This window comes from Bufo bufo, chromosome 1, assembly GCF_905171765.1.
Source record: "Bufo bufo chromosome 1, aBufBuf1.1, whole genome shotgun sequence".
NCBI lineage: Eukaryota > Metazoa > Chordata > Amphibia > Anura > Bufonidae > Bufo > Bufo bufo.
Window position 1 is genome coordinate 530,622,658 of NC_053389.1, and position 14,036 is coordinate 530,636,693.

Below are 14,036 nucleotides of genomic sequence, written 5' to 3' on the forward strand. Positions count from 1 at the left end.
TGAAGGAGCAGCTGATGGCACTAAGGGGGCAGCTGGTGGCACTGAGGGACAGCTGATGGCACTGGGGTGGCAGCTGATGGCACTGGGGTGGCAGCTGGTGGCACTGAGGGAGCAGCTGATGGCACTGAGGGAGCAGCTGATGGCACTAGGGGGGCAGCTGATGGCACTAGGGGGGGCAGCTGATGGCACTGGGGGAACGGAGCTGATGTACTTGGGCTGATTGCACGGGGGGAAGGGTGTTGTGGACTGATGGCAGGGGGTCTGATGAGTTTTTATAAAGGAAAACAGTCTATTAATTCATTTTTTTCTTATTAGATTACTCAATTAATCATAAAAAATAATAATCAATAGAATATTCGATTTCTAAAATAATAGTTTACTGCAGCCCTAATCATTATGTTCCCTGTCCATGTTCTGGGTTTTAGAATGACCTTTAGTTTTTTTTTCCAATAAATGGTTAAAACATTACTTTTGACTAACTCATCTAAGGTACAAAACAATTTGGCATGTTTCACAGGTCTGTTATTAGACCGCAACATGTTATTTATTTTCCAAGTAGGCAGATACTCGACAAAACAGTTCCGTACATAATTGAAATCTGTGACTATAACTACTTTTAGCATCAATACTGTATCCGACTGAGACATTTGGGAATAAGCTTGTCCAAGTAATTCCAATACAAAATACAGAGAAAGACGAAAAATACAAATACACAGAGTTATAACCTAAGTCGACCAAGTTTAAAAAATAGGACCAATAGGAATAATTTAACTAGTCAGGAGATTCAGGCTATAATACAGTTACAGATCCAGAAAGACATTGTCATTCGACCTGCAGACAAGGGAGGAGCCATTGTAATTCTGGACAAGGATAAATACGAGCAAGAATGCTATAGACTACTGTCAGATGAGACGACATATAAGAAACGAAGTAAAGACCCCACTAAGGAATATAACCAGATATTGAAAAGATACTGCCAAAAGGTTGTGGATAATAAAATTCTACTAGAACAATAAACCCAGTTCATCCTAAATACGCAACAACGATTACCTGTTCTATATTGCCTACCCAAGGTACATAAGAGTTTGGAAAACCCACCAGGTCGCCCAATAATTTTGGGAATAGGGTCCTTAACATCAAATTTATCACAACATATTGACATACAGTACAGACCAAAAGTTTGGACACACCTTCTCATTCAAAGAGTTTTCTTTATTTTCATGACTATGAAAATTGTAGATTCACACTGAAGGCATCAAAACTGTGAATTAACACATGTGGAATTATATACATAACAAACAAGTGTGAAACAACTGAACATATGTCATATTCTAGGTTCTTCAAAGTAGCCACCTTTTGCTTTGATTACTGCTTTGCACACTCTTGGCATTCTCTTGATGAGCTTCAAGAGGTAGACCCCTGAAATGGTCTTCCAACAGTCTTGAAGGAGTTTCCAGAGATGCTTAGCCCTTTTGCCTTCACTCTGCGGTCCAGCTCACCCCAAACCATCTCGATTGGGTTCAGGTCCGGTGACTGTGGAGGCCAGGTCATCTGCTGCAGCACCCCATCACTCTCCTTCATGGTCAAATAGCCCTTACTTTCAAAGTTTTCCCAATTTTTCGGCTGACTGACTGACCTTCGTTTCTTAAAGTAATGATGGCCACTCGTTTTTCTTTACTTAGCTGCTTTTTTCTTGCCATAATACAAATTCTAACAGTCTATTCAGTAGGACTATCAGCTGTGTATCCACCTGACTTCTCCTCAATGCAACTGATGGTCCCAACCCCATTTATAAGGCACGAAATCCCACTTATTAAACCTGACAGGGCACACCTGTGAAGTGAAAACCATTTCAGGGGACTACCTCTTGAAGCTCATCAAGAGAATGCCAAGAGTGTGCAAAGCAGTAATCAAAGCAAAAGGTGGCTACTTTGAAGAACCTAGAATATGACATATGTTCAGTTGTTTCACACTTGTTTGTTATGTATATAATTCCACATGTGTTAATTCATAGTTTTGATGCCTTCAGTGTGAATCTACAATTTTCATAGTCATGAAAATAAAGAAAACTCTTTGAATGAGAAGGTGTGTCCAAACTTTTGGTCTGTACTGTACATACTTCAGCCTGTCGTTAAAAATACTAAAACATATATAAAGGACAGCACACAAGTGATAAAAATAATTGAAAATTTGGACTACAATTCCAATTGGATTTTGGGCACCCTAGATGTGCAATCTCTTTACACAATCATAGATCATAAACAGGGTATAGAGGCAATGACTAAACAACTAGAAAAAAGTAGAGTTTCAAGTAGAACAAATAGAATATTTGGCAGAAGGTGTGGGATTTATTTTGATGCACAACTATTTTTGTTTTGGATCTGAATACTTCCTCCAAACCAGAGGTACGACCATGGGCACCAGGTTAGCCCCCAGCTCTGCAAACCTTTTCATGTCCCAATGGGAGGATTCGCATATCCAACACAGGCTGGGGACGGACCTGGTGCTATGGAAGAGGTACATCGATGATGTTATCTTCATCTGGCAAAAGGGAGAATCTGAACTCCAAACATTTCTTGAAGAAATCAATAATAACCAGATTTACAGCAGATATAATTTTTGGACTTACATATCAAAGTAGAAGATCACAAATTGACGTGCTGCACATTCCAAAAACCATCAGAAAGAAATAGCTTTATTCTCTATTCCAGCTGCCATTTACCCAGATTGCTGGAAAATATTCCAGAAAGTCAATTTAGGCGTCTGAAACGCAATTGTACAAATGAGGATAGATTTGAACATGAGGCAAGAATATTGAAGGAACAAGTTATTGCAAAGGAATACCCCTCAACCAAAATTTAACTATCCTTGGCGAAAGTAAGGAAGTTAGACAAAGTCCTTCTTTAATGAAAACATGAAGAGTAAGGATACATCACAAAAAAAGATGAAACCCCATATATTATTCTACCATTCAATGCTCAATACAAAAAAATTGAGCGGATCATTAAAGAACTCTGGCATCATATTCGAAAAGACAAGTTCCTCCATCTCTATGACCCCTCACATCATCTATACAAGTGCCCCAAATTTGGGTCTAAAAGTTGCCCAATCTGTTAAACCATTTAATAAGAAACAAAGAACACCAATAAACGGATGGCAAAAATTAAGAGGACTCTACAGATGCAACCAATTCTGCAATTGTAAAATCACTTCCTTTTAAAAAAAAACAGAAAAAATATGTTCCACAACCACCTCAATTGAATATGAAATAAGGGAATTTCTTACTTGTAGCAGCGTGAATGTTATCTACATTATACAATGCTCCTGTAAAAAACATTACATTGGTAGAACAAAAACATCCCTGAAAAAACGAATATCAGAACATATAAATAATATAAAGAATGGTTATGAAAAACACTCCCTTTCCAAACACTTCAAGTTACATCATAACCAAGACCCTTCAGGTTTATCTTTTGCAGCCCTTGAAAGAGTAGAAATTGATTGGAGGAGAGGAAACCACATCATAAAGATGTCACGTACAGAATCTAAATTTACATTTGAATTTAATACACTCGCAGCAGAAGGATTAAACGCGGACTTTGAATTGTTCGGCTTCCTATAGACCCATCTGGAGTGGGTGCCTCTAGCCGACTGGGGATAGGCGTACGGCTGTTTATCAGCACTCCTACCCCCACTCCCTATCTATCCACTACAGCGTATTAATGAAGAATCTTTTAAAATTCTGCATAGAACACTGTGTAAAAAGAGAAAGGAAAAGGGAGGTAAAAAGGAAAATGAAAAAAGAAGGGAAAAATAAATAAATAAAAAATATTTTATATATTCTATACTTTATATAAATATAGATCACATATATGGCGACCCTATGCATTTGTCTGAATCAGGTTTTATAAAAATTCCCTATGGAATGTTCATAGTGCAATAATTTGCTTCAATAGTTTTTTATTAACGTTTTGCAGCATACAGGAAACATGCCGGCCATACCTGGGAAACACAGGTATAAGGAAGGTAACATAGTAACCAACAAGAAAAGAACAAAAGTAGTGCAATGGGAGGGTATAATCTAATGGAATATGAATACCATGCCTGGAGAAGAGGAGTATTAGCTGCACTAAAGGGGCGTTGCTGCCTAAAAGATATAGCCAAGTGGCAAACAAGTGTATTGAGACAAAATATCAGTGAGTAAGTAGCTATGATCACTGAGGCCTGGTGAGGGCCTAAGGAAAGGAACAGTGTGGGGAGGCCGACCAGTGGCACCAATTTTGTTGACAGCGAGTAAATCCACCATTACCCATAAAGAGAATCTTCTCATAGGAGTAAGTAATGTTAAGTGCTGAGGTTTTCCATCTCCTTAGCAACAGCAATTTTTCTGTAACACAGAATATACATAACAAAGCCCTATAAGGGACCGGCACCAGGTTGACCCCAATAAACAAAAGGACCAATTGTGGAGACCAATCTATCTCAGTCTGCACAATCTGGCCCAACAGGTCTCGGCATGCAGACCAGTAACGCTAGATGATGGGGCATTGCCATAGGATATGGAATAGGGTTCCCTTACTTCCGCATCCCCTCCAACACTGATTAGAAACAGAAGTGTACATGAGCGCCAATCTGTCTGGTGTAATACCAATGTAGGACAAGTTTTTAGCGCCGATTCTATATGGGATGTACATTTCAGAAGTTGGTGCATCACTCTGAGGGCACTGAGCCATTCTACGTCAGTGAAGGACATGTTCAAATCTTATGCCAAATAGTCATAAGGTGAGAACATTTAAAATGGGTCAGTTGGAGAATGGAGTTATACAGGGGCTTCAGACTAGGGTTGAGCGAACCCGAACTGTAAAGTTCGGATTCGTACCGAACTTTAGGATTTTTGGACCCCGGACCCGAACATTTCAGTAAAAGTTTGGGTTCGGTGTTCAACAATTTCTTGGCGCTTTTTGAAAGGCTGCAGAGCAGCCAATCAACAAACGTTTAACTGTGTGACCTTAGAAGCCATCACAGCCATGCCAACTAATGGCATGACTGTGATTGGCCAGTGTAGCATGTGACGCAGCCTCTATATAAGCTTGAGTCATGTAGCGCTTCACGTCACTGCTGTTACTAGTGTAGGGAGAAGATGCTGCTGGTGATTTCAGGGAGAGAATAAGACTGAATCTGTGATCAGAATTTCAATATAACTCAGCGATCTACATACATTTTGTTGTGTGGGTGCAGTGCTCAATCTCTTTACCCTGCCCTCAGCCCAGTGACAGAAAAAAATTACTTTTATCCGTCTGTTAGTTAGGTGGGCGGCAGCCGCAGCGGTGGCCATTTTATGCAAGCTCAGTGCACCAGCACTGCATCTGAGCTTTTGTGACATTCAACTCCTAGCTTGAAACTAATAATCTGGTTTTAAAAAAAACACCCTTTTTGGCAATATACAACATCTGGTGCATTTGCAGGGTTAGTCAGTGTGCAATTTAAGCCCTTGATGCATCTGCACGTGTGAAATTCAAGCGTTATATACAGTTTTCATATTCTGTTAGTAAAAAAACACACTTTTTTGGCAATATCCAACATCTGGATTAGTCAGTGTGCAATTTAAGCTAGAAATACAGCCATAATTTGCTGGGTTTTTTAAAACACCCTTTTTGTGCAAAATACACTATTTTGCAGCCCTAGCAGCATCTGCACGTGTGAAATTCAATCGTTATATACAGCTTTCATATTCTGTTATAAAAAAAAACAACCTTTTTTTGCAAAATACTTAATATTGCAGCCCTTGCTGCATCTGTGATTGTTAAAGACAAGTTAAATTTTTTTTTTATAATTTTCTGGCTTTGAAAAACACAAATTTTTGGCAATATCCAACATCTGGATTAGTCAGTGTGCAATTTAAGCTAGAAATACTGCCATAATTTTCTGGGTTTTTAAAAACAAACTTGTGACGGCATACAAGGGAATGCTCCAAACTCCCGAACGGAACCTCAAGAATAGCTGCTAGCAGACGAATAGGAAACGCACCCAAGCGGCTTACACTCCTAGCAATCAGTCTCTAACAGCATACAGTGAATCGCCCCAAGAACGAGACCAAGCTCCGTGTTGAGGGTAAAGCAGTGGACAGCCAGAGCTGTGTGTTTATTGTTCTTATATAACATTGTTACACACTAGTAGAGATGGCCCGAATAGTTCGCCGGCGAATAGTTCCCGGCGAACATAGCTTGTTCGCGTTTGCCGCTGCGGGTGAACATATGTGATGTTCGGTCCACCCCCTATACATCATCATTGAGTAAACTTTGACCCTGTACCTCACAGTCAGCAGACACATTCCAGCCAATCAGCAGCAGACCCTCCCTCCCAGACCCTCCCACCTCCAGGACAGCATCCATTTTAGATTCATTCAGAATCTGCTTTCACAGAGAGAGGAGGGAGAGTGTAGCTGCTGCTAATTCAATAGGGAAAGCGTTAGCTAGGGCAGTGTTCTGTGTCCACAGACTCATCTGCTGTAAGGACAGCGTCCTGACAGCACTCCAAAAAGCCCTTTTCAGGGCTGGTACATCAGTCTGCTTTTTTTTTTTTATATATACTATATATATTGCAGTTGCCTGGCTGCCCGTGTGTGAGAGGCTGCAGGCTCAGACATAGACAGCACTGTGTGCACAGTGCACACCATTCATACAGGGTGTGACAGAAAATCCATTGCAGATAAAAAAAAAATCTATTTAATATTTTTCTGTGATCTAATCACATTTGCAAGCCCGTGTGTGTCAGGCGCCCACACATACTGTATTGTGGCCACTGGCTAGTGGCTAGTTCTGCCTGCCCTCATACCGTTACAGGGTGTCATTCGCCCAAATACCTTTCAGAAAAAAAAATTCTATTTAAAATTTAACTGTGATCTAATCACATCAGCAAGCTCGTGTGTGTCAGGCCCCCACACATACTGTATTGTGTCCACTGGCTAGTGGCTGGTTCTGCCTGCACTCGTACCGTTAGAGGGTGTCATTCGCCCAAATACATTTCAGAAAAAAAAATTATATTTAAAATTTAACTGTGATCTAATCACATTTGCAAGCCCGTGTGTGTCAGCCAGGCCCACACAGACTGTACTGTGCCCACTGCCCACCACTTATATAGGGTGGCACAGTACCTTGCACGCATAGTAAATAGTTAATATTTTTCTGTGATCTAATCACATTTGCAAGCCCGTGTGTGTCAGGCGCCCACACATACTGTATTGTGGCCACTGGCTAGTGGCTGGTTCTGCCTGCCCTCATACAGTTACAGGGTGTCATTCGCCCAAATACATTTCAGAAAAAAAAATTATATTTAAAATTTAACTGTGATCTAATCACATTTGCAAGCCCGTGTGTGTCAGCCAGGCCCACACAGACTGTACTGTGCCCACTGCCCACCACTTATATAGGGTGGCACAGTACCTTGCACGCATAGTAACACTTATCTAATAAAAAATGACAGGCAGAGGCAGGCCACGCCGCAGGGGCCGTCGTGTTCGTGGTGCTGTGATTTCCACTGGCCCTGGAATAATGCCCAGTGTTCAGAGGCCACGTACCCTGAACCCAAAAAATTCTGAGAAAATAGTACACAGGACACCCAATCTTCAACAGCTTCCGCTAAGAACCTTGACGCACCATCCTCCTCCAGCTCAGCTTTGGTCACCACTCTCCCGCCCGCCGCCACCACCACCACTACCACCACAGCCGCTTCACTTGATCCCTCAGAGGAGTTATTTACACATCAGTTGGATGAAATTAGTGATGCGTAACCATTATTGCCAGGGGATGTAGATAACAGGGATTTGTCTCAGTCAGGCAGCATTACACACATGGACGTACAGTGTGATGATGATGATATTGTACCCGCTGCTGCTTCCTTTGCTGAGGTGTCAGATACAAGTGAAGCGGTTGATGATGACGATGTGTCCGTGGATGCCACGTGGGTGCCTGCTCGAAGAGAAGAAGAAGAGGGGGAAAGTTCAGAAGGGGAGACAGAGAGAAGGAGGAGACGAGTTGGAAGCAGGGGGAGGTCGTCGCAAGGAGCTAGTGGCACAGTCAGACAGCATGTATCGGCACCCGGGGTCAGCCAGACAGCACGCCAATCAACACATGCTGCTGCCACCACCAGAATGCCGTCATTGCAAAGCTCAGCAGTGTGGCATTTTTTTTGTGTGTCTGCCTCTGACAACAGCAATGCCATTTGCAACCTGTGCCAAAAGAAACTGAGTCGTGGGAAATCCAACACCCACCTAGGTACAACTGCTTTGCGAAGGCACATGATCGCACATCACAAACGTCTATGGGATCAACACATGATGACGAGTAGAAGCAGCACACAAGCTCAAAGCCACCATCCTCCTCTTGGTCCAGCATCTTCAGCCACGTCAACCACTGCTGTCCTCCTTGCCCCCTCTCAACCACCCGCCACTCCGCCTCTCACCTTCAGCAGTTCCATCTCATCTGCCCACAGTCAGGTGTCTGTAAAGGAAATGTTTGAGCGTAGGAAGCCAATGTCCCAGAGTCACCCCCTTGCCCGGCGTCTGACAGCTGGCTTGACGGAACTCTTAGCCCGCCAGCTTTTACCATACCAGTTGGTGGAGTCTGAGGCCTTCAAAAAATTTGTCGCTATTGGGACACCACAGTGGAAGGTACCCGGACAAATTTTTTTTTCAAAGAAGGCAATCCCAAACCTCTACTCAGTGATTGAAAAGGAAGTCATGGCATCTCTGGCATACAGTGTTGGGGCAAGGATCCATCTGACCACTGATACCTGGTCTTCAGAGCACGGTCAAGGCAGGTATATCACCTACACTGCGCATTGGGTCAACCTGCTGACGGCTGACAAGCATGGAATGCGTGGCTCTGCAGCGGAGTTGGTGACACCGCCACGACTTGCAGGCAGGCCTACTGCTACCTCCTCTACTCCTCCTACTCCATCCTCTTCCATAACCTCCTCGGCTGAGTCCTCTTCTGCTGCGGCGTCTGGCTGCACATCAACTGAATCCCCCCAGCGGCTATTCCACATCCCGGATACGACAGTGTCACGCTGTCTTGGGGTTGACTTGCCTGAAAGCAGAGAGCCACACCGGACCAGCACTCCTGTCCGCCCTGAACGTACAGGTGGATCAGTGGCTGACCCCGCACCAACTGGAGATCGGCAAAGTGGTGTGTGACAATGGAAGCAATTTGTTAGCGGCATTGAATTTGGGCAAGTTGTCACATGTGCCGTGCATGGCACACGTGTTGAATCTCATCGTACAACGCTTTGTGTCTAAGTACCCAGGCTTACAGGACGTCCTCAAGCAGGCCAGGAAGGGGTGTGGCCATTTCAGGCGTTCCTACACGGCCATGGCGCACTTTTCAGACATTCAGCGCCGAAACAACATGCCAGTGAGGCGCTTGATTTGCGACAGCCCGACACGTTGGAATTCAACACTCCTAATGTTCGACCGCCTGCTCCAACAAGAAAAAGCCGTCAACGAGTATTTGTATGACCGGGGTGCTAGGACAGCCTCTGCGGAGCTGGGAATTTTTTTGCCACATTACTGGACGCTCATGCGCAATGCCTGTAGGCTCATGCGTACTTTTGAGGAGGTGACAAACCTAGTCAGTCGCACCGAAGGCACCATCAGCGACCTCATCCCATTTGTTTTCTTCCTGGAGCATGCCCTGCGAAGAGTGCTGGATCAGGCTGTAGATGAGCGTGAAGAGGAAGAGTTGTGGTCACCATCACCACCAGAAACAGCCTTGTCATCATCGCTGGCTGGACCTGCGGCAACGCTAGAAGAGGAGTGTGAGGAAGAGGAGTCAGAGGAGGAATGTGGCTTTGAGGAGGAGGAGGAAGACCAACCACAGCAGGCATCCCCGGGTGCTCGTTGTTGTCACCTATCTGGGACCCGTGGTGTTGTACGTGGCTGGGGTGAAGAACAGACCGTCAATGACATCAGTGAGGACGAGGAACGGGAAATGAGTATCTCGGCATCCAACCTTGTGCAAATGGGGTCTTTCATGCTGTCATGTCTGTTAAGGGACCCTCGTATAAAAAGGATGAAGGAGAACTACCTGTACTGGGTGGCCACGCTACTAGACCCCCGGTATAAGCAGAAAGTGGCGGAAATGTTACAAACTTACCGAAAGTCAGAAAGGATGCCGCAGTTCAAAACAAAACTAAAAAATATGCTTTACACAGCTTATAAGGGGGATGTCACAGCACAACGGGAATCTAACAGGGGAAAAGGTGAAAGTAATCCTCCTCCTACCACGACCACGGCGGCAAGGACAGGACGCTTTACAGATGTGTTGTTGATGGAGGACATGCAGAGCTTTTTCAGTCCTACACATCGCCACAGCCCTTCGGGATCCAGCCTTAGAGAACGACTCGACCGACAGGTAGCAGACTACCTCGCCTTAACTGCAGATATCGACACTCTGAGGAGGGATGAACCCCTTGACTACTGGGTGTGCAGGCTTGACCTGAGCTATCCCAGTTTGCGATAGAACTTCTGGCCTGCCCCGCTTCAAGTGTCCTGTCAGAAAGGACCTTCAGTGCAGCAGGAGGCATTGTCACTGACAAAAGAAGTTGCCTCGGTCAAAAAAGTGTTGATTACCTCACCTTCATTAAGATGAATGAGGCATGGATCCCGAAGGGACTGACAGTGGGGGATACGTTTGACTAACAAAGGGCCTGATCACATGCCTTGGCCTCAAAATGGTCCCCACGCTGCTGTATTTAATGTCTGCATACCGGATGACTTTCGTGAATTCTCCGCCACCAACTATGGTTCAAGCCGCAATGTTTTAGTCACCTTTCTGCCTTGAAAACATCAATTTTTCCAGCCGCTGCTACAACAGCGGCTGCAACAATAACATTATTATACAGGCATGTGTACATGCCTAATTTTTCTGGCCTCTGGTGCTGCACTCTGGCTGCAAAAACAAAATAAAAAAAAAGGCACATACAAGTGTCAATTCCCCTTCGTGATCGCTACCTTGTTCTGGTGAAGGGGCTTGCATATCACAATGAAGCGATCATCACCTCTATGAGTGTGTTGGCAATGTTGCCACACTCCAGATGATAAGGCCGTTGCTTCATTATGATCAGACCAAAAGCGATTGGCTGGATAATTTTTCATAGAAAAAACATACTTTTTTTTTTTTTTTTAAGTTGTATCGGTGGGTTTTTAATACATAAAATAAAAAAATCATAATAAATAATAGTTTATTAGAAATAATGCAGACAATTAAAAAAATCCCCATCAATTCCAATACAAAGCAAGTACAAAGCTCAGAACTAAATTATTCCAGGATGTCGTAATGGTTCGTTAACTCGACAATGGTTAATCAATTTGACACGTCCCCGGATAGGGGACGTAACAGGGATTAAACTGATAGGAATAGTACTAGTTAAGACACCACTCATATAGGGTGTCACAGCACATTGCTCCGTGCACGCGCAGTACCCCAACTTGGGACTGAGTAAGAGGACCGACCAAGCTGCTTTTTCCATCTCCCGGTTCCTAAAATCAATTCATTTTGGTGTATCAGAGTTTGGTCTGTCACTGTGAAGGCAGTTGAAGGTACCCAGCCTAAATTTTTTTTCACAGAAGGCAATCCCACCCTGATATGGGACGTAACAGGGATTAAACTGATGAGAATAGTACTACAGAAAATACCACTCATATCCGGTGGGGCAGTAAATTGCACGGTGCAGACGCAGTGACCGTGGCGTGGATTCAAACAAAGGGGAGGGAGCCAGCATTTTTTTAACCATCTCCCCGTTCGAAAAATCTATTTAATAATTTGACCCCAGATTGGGGACGTAACAGGGATTAAACTGATGAGAATAGTACTACAGAAAATACCACTCATATCCGGTGGGGCAGTAAATTGCACGGTGCAGACGCAGTGACCGTGGATTCAAACAAAGGGGAGGGAGCCAGCATTTTTTTTACCCATCTCCCAGTTTGAAAAATCTATTTAATAATTTGACCCCAGATTGGGGACGTAACAGGGATTAAACTGATGAGAATAGTACTACAGAAAATACCACTCATATCCGGTGGGGCAGTAAATTGCACGGTGCAGACGCAGTGACCGTGGCGTGGATTCAAACAAAGGGGAGGGAGCCAGCATTTTATTAACCATCTCCCCGTTCGAAAAATCTATTTAATAATTTGACCCCAGATTGGGGACGTAACAGGGATTAAACTGATGAGAATAGTACTACAGAAAATACCACTCATATCCGGTGGGGCAGTAAATTGCACGGTGCAGACGCAGTGACCGTGGCGTGGATTCAAACAAAGGGGAGGGAGCCAGCATTTTTTTAACCATCTCCCCGTTCGAAAAATCTATTTAATAATTTGACCCTAGATTGGGGACGTAACAGGGATTAAACTGATGAGAATAGTACTACAGAAAATACCACTCATATCCGGTGGGGCAGTAAATTGCACGGTGCAGACGCAGTGACCGTGGCGTGGATTCAAACAAAGGGGAGGGAGCCAGCATTTTTTTAACCATCTCCCCGTTCGAAAAATCTATTTAATAATTTGACCCCAGATTGGGGACGTAACAGGGATTAAACTGATGAGAATAGTACTACAGAAAATACCACTCATATCCGGTGGGGCAGTAAATTGCACGGGGCAGACGCAGTGACCGTGGCGTGGATTCAAACAAAGGGGAGGGAGCCAGCATTTTTTTAACCATCTCCCCGTTCGAAAAATCTATTTAATAATTTGACCACAGATTGGGGACGTAACAGGGATTAAATTGATGAGAATAGTACTACAGAAAATACCACTCATATCCGGTGGGGCAGTAAATTGCACGGTGCAGACGCAGTGACCGTGGCGTGGATTCAAACAAAGGGGAGGGAGCCAGCATTTTTTTAACCATCTCCCCATTCGAAAAATCTATTTAATAAATTGACCCCAGATTGGGGACGTAACAGGGATTAAACTGATGAGAAGAGAGAACTACAGAAAATACCACTCATATCGGGTGGGGCAGTAAATTGCACGGCACAGACAAAGTGACTGTGGATTCAAACAAAGGGGAGGGAGCCAGCGTTTTTTTAACCATCTCCCCATTCGAAAAATCAATTCACCTTTCAGGGACCCTTGGTGTTGTACGTGGCTGGGTGGAGGAAGAAACCTTCAATGACATCAACGGGACATGGCTAGCTTGGTATCCAACCTTGAACAAATGAGGAGTTTGCGGTTGGGCAAATGGACTGTTTGCGGTTGTTTGCGGTGCATTAAAAGGGGAGTTTGGTCTGTCAATGTCTGTGAAGCGGGCGTAACCCTTACACTACCTGATCGATACAACATCATACCTGATCGTATACACACACTGGATGTTTTAAACCACGTTGTTCAATAAAAAATTGGATTGTTAGGTGATTTATGCCCTTTATGGATTAAAATCCAACTCTGCGTCAACTATGTAATTTTCCATGAGAGTTTTGCCATGGATCCCCCTCCGGCATGCCACAGTCCAGGTGTTAGTCCCCTTGAAACAACTTTTCCATCACTACTGTGGCTAGAAAGAGTCACTGTGGGTTTTAAAATTCGCCTACCTATTGAAGTCTATGGCGGTTCGCCCGTTTGCGAACATTTGCAGAAATTTGTGTTCGGGAACGGAAAATTTTATGTTCGCGACATCACTACACACTAGTACCACCCACAGGGTTTTTGTAAAAACAACCAATAAACATACAATACAGTAAAACACTCCCACACAAAATCCTCCCCTCTGTCTGTGATACAATTACCTTACAGAATGGGTTGATGTAATTATCACAGGCAGGAGAACACACAATGTCTTCTGTCCTGGAGACAACCGAGGAGTAATCCAATTATCTCTCAGGACAAAGGGAAATCGTCAATACACACGTGGAGACAATAGGACAGACATCACTACTCAAATATACAATATCCCAACCATTACAGTAAACATAGACATTTAACATATCCCCAGATGGCTTGGATCTGAGCGCTCAATATATCCAAA